General features: G+C 42.1%; 1 protein-coding gene and 1 non-coding gene across 2 annotated transcripts in view; one reads left to right on the forward strand and one right to left on the reverse strand.

Moving 5' to 3' along the window:
- Positions 1 to 1,746: 1,746 nt before the first annotated feature.
- Positions 1,747 to 1,818, reverse strand: trnap-agg (transfer RNA proline (anticodon AGG)). Its single transcript has one exon. It is a non-coding gene; the product is annotated as a tRNA-Pro (tRNA).
- Positions 1,819 to 3,500: 1,682 nt separating this feature from the next.
- Positions 3,501 to 5,837, forward strand: part of LOC106594418 (protein Noxp20) — a gene marked incomplete at its 3' end in the record, with an annotated part of 6,864 nt that continues 4,527 nt past the window's right edge. The window contains 2 exon segments of the mRNA XM_045711485.1: positions 3,501 to 3,814; positions 3,961 to 4,045.

Consider the following 5,837-nt stretch of genomic DNA (forward strand, 5'->3'; position numbering starts at 1 on the left):
GAGGAGACTAGAGGAGACCAGAGGAGACCAGAGGAGATTAGAGGAGACTAGAGGAGACTAGAGGAGACCAGAGGAGACCAGAGGAGACTAGAGGAGACTAGAGGAGACCAGAGGAGACTAGAGGAGACTAGAGGAGACCAGAGGAGACTGGAGGAGACTGGAGGAGACCAGAGGAGACTTGAGGAGACTAGTGAGATTAGAGGAGACCAGAGGAGACTAGGGGGACTACTGGGACTAATGAGACTAGTGAGACCAGAGGAGACCAGAGGAGACTAGTGAGATTAGAGGAGACTAGTGGAGACCAGTGAGCCTACAGAGTCTAAAGGAAGCTAGAGAGCACTTTAAAACCATTCACAGAACCAGACAATCAGCACATTCTCATTCAAACACATTTCATTCATCAATCAATCAATCAATCAATAATTTGTTGATTGGTTGAATGATGTGTTGATGTATTGATTGAAACATTATTAAACTCAGTTCAAGTCACAGACCCAGGATCAGTTTTAGCACCCCACAGTCCTTACCTTCACCCTGAGGAGAGGGAAACAGTTTTAACACCCCACAGTCCTTACCGTCACCCTGAGGAGAGGGAAACACACACACACACACACACACACACACACACACACACACACACACACACACACACACACACACACACACACACACACACACACACACACACACACACACACACACACACACACACACACACACAAGGTTTGCGTTTTGTTTTTTAACTATGCAGATGTAATATGATGATGAATTGTTGTAATATATTTTATAAATGATTATTAGACTGAAATGGGCAATTAAAGGTATTTTATAAAACATGATGAATTTTTATGTTTTTTATTTTTATCAATGAATTATATAAAACATTTTTATAAAGTTGTGAAATCTGTATTCAACTCTTATCTTGTATTTTAAGTAGGTTTTGTCAATTCAAATGGGAGAGTGTGCCGTATGACCATTCTATATCAAACTGTGAACTCATTATTCTGTACAGCAAATGTTGCATAATGTTTTACAAACAAATATCTATATCACAATAAACCTATATATTGATACACGTGTCATATTGGTGTGTGTGTGTGTTACTCTCCCCTTTTTTCTAAATTTAGACGTTAAGAAATAAGATGCATTTAATAAAAACATTGAATATATATTATGTAGATTATGTAAGCAGTGGAAAGGCATACGTTTTCAAATCGAATCAAACTTTATTAGTCACATGCTCCGAATACAGGAAGTGTTGCACCTTACCGTGAAACGTTTACTGACAAGCCCTTAAACCAACAGTGCAGTTGAAGAAGAGTTAAGAAAATATTTACAAAATAAACTAAAGTGAAAAATTATAAAAAGAAACACTACATAACATTTTAATATTTTGTGTTATTTTTTTAAAATATTTTACTTTAGTTTACGAGGCCATATAGCCCCAGTATATGGCCTCGTTATTGTTATTTTACTGTGTTACTTTTTATAACATTTTACTTTAGTTTAATTGGTAAATATTTTCTTAACAACACAGTGCAGTTCAAGAAGAGTTAAGACACGTAAGGGAGTGTGCTGGGGTTACAGGTTAGTCGAGGTAATTTTACAATAGCAACTGCATAATATGTTCTGTAGTGACATTAGATGGCTATATCATTTGGACAATATACATTTTTCACTACATCTCTTAATAAAAACACAGTAATAATTGCAACTTGTACAAAAAACAGGCACTTTGGAAAACGAGGGCTCGTCCGGGATTTGAACCCGGGACCTCTCGCACCCTAAGCGAGAATCATACCCCTAGACCAACGAGCCGCGCATGACTTGCTGGGACAATCCAGCTATTTTAAATGATCTATTTTTAAGGTCGTCCAAAATAATTGAGAGTTTAGACATTTGTAACGTCTTTATTATTTTGGAACTTCTGTGAGTATAAATGTTTACTGTTCATTTTTAATGTTCATTTCACTTTTGTTTATTATCTATTTCACTTGCTTTGACAATATTTAACATATGTTTCCCCCATGTCAATAAAGCCCCTTAAATTGAAAGGTACATTCCTAACAACTTAAAGCATTACGAAACTTACATTATATAAAATAAACCTCTCGTAGTAAATAAACCATTCAGTTGTTGTTGTTGTTGTTGTTGACCAAATCGGACTCTTATTGACCTCCATAACTAAACAAAACGCCACCTGCTGGAAGGAGACACGTTTTTCCTCCGAGATGGACCTTCCTCTCTCTCTTCCTCTCTCTCTTCCTCTTCCCTGTCTGACGCGTTCCCGGGGGGTGACGTCACCTCCCATAGCCACCGACAGACAACACGCGGATCTCCCGGGGCTGTCTACGTGGCGGGGCGGAAGGAGCGCGTCTAGCGGAGAGAGAGAGAGAGAGTTGTCAGCAGCGAGACTAACCGGGTGAGATGCACTGTCATTTATCATAGATACATAGATACCAAACCGCGCTGTTATTGAATTAGGGTTTTTTCCATTGTCCTCTCAGTGACAGTAACCTGCTACAGACATACTTACACAATCCGCGTTTGTAAAAGTGAAAACTAGTGAGTTATTTTTTATCTATTTGTAGGATAATTAAACTTACTTGTGTATTTATTTGTTGTATGTCCAAACATATCGCAGTATTTCTTTATTTTTAAATTTATTTTCAAATGATATTTATTAATAATGTTTTTTGAGACTGAAAGATTCGTTGTCAGTCTTCTGGCCAAAGGAAAAACAGTGTAGTGGTCGATGCGTTGATATGAAGTGACCGCTAGATGGCGGTAATACACCAGTGGAATAGAACTGACTGTAGCGAAGACCTGGGGGGGGGTCATGTTCATTAGGAAAAACGTTTCGGGAAACATTTCAGATAGCAATTCTCCATAGCGTATTTCTATCTGAACGTAACAAAACGTTGCGTCCTGCTGAACGCACCGAGGAAGACAGTACTGTTTGTGTTTCTCTCATCTTCACTGGCTAATTTTAGTTGATTGTTAAACGTCAATGTTCAACACTACTGGGGTCATTTAGTCCAAACAAGCTGCGTTTTTTTGCAACGAAAATGAGTTTCTATTGGACAACTTCAGGTAGTGTCCCTCCCCGTTTGGTTCCTAGTGAATACACCACAGATTTTACTGGACTAAATCAGTCACTATTAAAAAACACCCCACCCTCTCTCTCGCTTTTCTCCTCCCTCCCTCCCTCTCCCCCCCTCTCTCGCTCTTCTCATCCCCCCCTCCCTCCCTCGCTCCCCTTCCCCTCTCTCTTGCTCTTCTCTCCCCCCTCCCTCCCTCCCTCCCTCCCTCTCCTCCCTCCCTCCCTCCCTCCCTCCTCCCTCCCTCCCTCCCCCTCCCTCCCCTCCCCTCTCTCGCTCTTCTCCTCCCCCCTCCCTCGCTCTTCTTCTCCCCCCGTCCCTCCCTCGCTCCCCTCCCCCTCTCTCTTGCTCTTCCCCTCCCTCCCTCCCTCCCTCCCTCTCTCTCTCTCTCCAGATGAACATGTCTGAATCCAACCCCCCATATCCACCCCCCTCCCCTCTCTGACCCCCCCCACACCGACCACAACCCCGCAGAAGAAGACACACAAACAGCTCTCCCGCCTCCCACACCCATCCTCCAGTCCTCGTTGGCCGCGGAGGGTTCCGAGGGCTCTGAGCCAGCCAATGAGGTGTCGGGAGAGGAAGTGACCGGGGACGACAGAGATGAGGCTCCTATTGACCAATCGGGGGGCGGCGTGGAGGAGCAGGTGACTGAGTGTGGCCAATTGGTGAGCCTGGAGGCGGAGACCGCTGCTCCCGAGGGGGAGGAAGAGGTATGATTGGCTGATTGGCTGTCGTCATAGTGATGTCATGTTGTTGTCGTTGTGGTGATGTTATATTGTGCGTGTGTGTGGTGTCTGTGTGTGTGTGTGTGTGTGTGTGTGTGTGTGTGTGTGTGTGTGTGTGTGTGTGTGTGTAGGACTCTCTTCAGGTCAAGGGGAAAGGTTGGGGTGGATGGGGCTCCTGGGGGAAGTCTCTACTGACCAGCGCCACGTCTACTGTGGGTACGTCTCCCACACACACACACACACACACACACACACACACACACACACACACACACACACACACACACACACACACACACACACACACACATTTATGCCCCACCAATGGTGTCTAATGAACCAACCTTATTTATTTAACCTCTCTGGGAAATGACGCTATTCACCAGCCAGTGGAATATCAGGGCGCCAAATTCAAAACAACAAAAATCTCATAATTCAAATTTCTCAAACGTACAACTATTATGTCCCATTTTAAAGATAAACTTCTCGTTAATCCAACCACATTGTCCGATTTCAAAAAGGCTTTACAACGAAAGCAAAACATTAGATTATGTCAGCAGAGTACCCAGCCAGAAATAATCAGACACCCATTTTTCAAGCTAGCATATAATGTCACAAAAACCCAAACCACAGCTAAATGCAGCACTAACCTTTGATCTTCATCAGATGACAACCCTAGGACATTATGTTATACAATACATGCATGTTTTGTTCAATCAAGTTCATATTTATATCAAAAACCAGCTTTTTACATTAGCATGTGACTAGCATGTGACTAGCATTCCCACCGAACACTGCCGGTGAATTTGCTAAATTACTCACGATAAACGTTCACAAAAAGCATAACAATTAGCTATTTAGACACCCAGCAAATTTAGCACTCACCAAAGTCAGATTTACTATAAGAAAAATGTTATTACCTTTGCTGTCTTCGTCAGAATGCACTCCCAGGACTTCTACTTCAATAACAAATGTTGGTTTGGTTCAAAATAATCCATAGTTATATCCAAATAGCGGCGTTTTGTTCGTTGCGTTCAAGACACTATCCGAAAGGGTAAATAAGGGTGACGAGCATGGCGCATTTCGTGACAAAAAATTCTAAATATTCCATTGCCGTACTTCGAAGCATGTCAACCGCTGTTTAAAATCAATTTTTATGCAATTTTTCTCATAAAAAAGCGATAATATTCCGACCGGGAATCTGCGTTTAGGTAAACAGACGAAAGAAAATAAAGCATTCGGTCGACTCGGGCACGCGCCTAGGCCCATTGTCCTCTGATCGGCCACTTGCCAAAAGCGATAATGTGTTTCAGCCAGAGCCTGCATCGATATCGTTCAGCTTTTTCCCGGGCTCTGAGAGCCTATGGGAGCCGTAGGAAGTGTCACGTTACGAGCAAAGATCCTCAGTCTTCAATAAAAAGAGCCAAGATGAAACACAACTTCTCAGACAGGCCACTTCCTGCATGGAATCTTCACAGGTTTTTGCCTGCCATATGAGTTCTGTTATACTCACAGACACCATTCAAACAGTTTTAGAAACTTTAGGGTGTTTTCTATCCAAAGCCAATAATTAGATGCATATTCTAGTTACTGGGCAGGAGTAGTAACCAGATTAAATCGGGTACGTTTTTTTATCCGGCCGTGTCAATACTGCCCCCTAGCCCTAACAGGTTAATCACTAACCTTTGATGATCTTCATCAGATGGCACTCATAAGACTTCATGTTACACAATACATGTATATTTTGCTCGATAAAGTTCATATTTATATCCAAAAACCCCATTTTACATTGGCGTGTAATGTTCAGAAATGTTTTGCCTCCCAAAACTTCCGGTGAATCAGCACATCAATTTACAGAAATACTCATCATAAACGTTGATAAAATATTAAACTGTTATTCAAAGAATTATAGATACAGCGGTTGCATTAAGGAAGTGTATCAGATTTTAAAAAACACTTTGCAATAATCTGAGTACGGCGCTCAGACAACAACAACAAGCAATACAGA

This window comes from Salmo salar, unplaced genomic scaffold (genome assembly GCF_905237065.1).
Source record: "Salmo salar unplaced genomic scaffold, Ssal_v3.1, whole genome shotgun sequence".
NCBI classification, from domain to species: domain Eukaryota; kingdom Metazoa; phylum Chordata; class Actinopteri; order Salmoniformes; family Salmonidae; genus Salmo; species Salmo salar.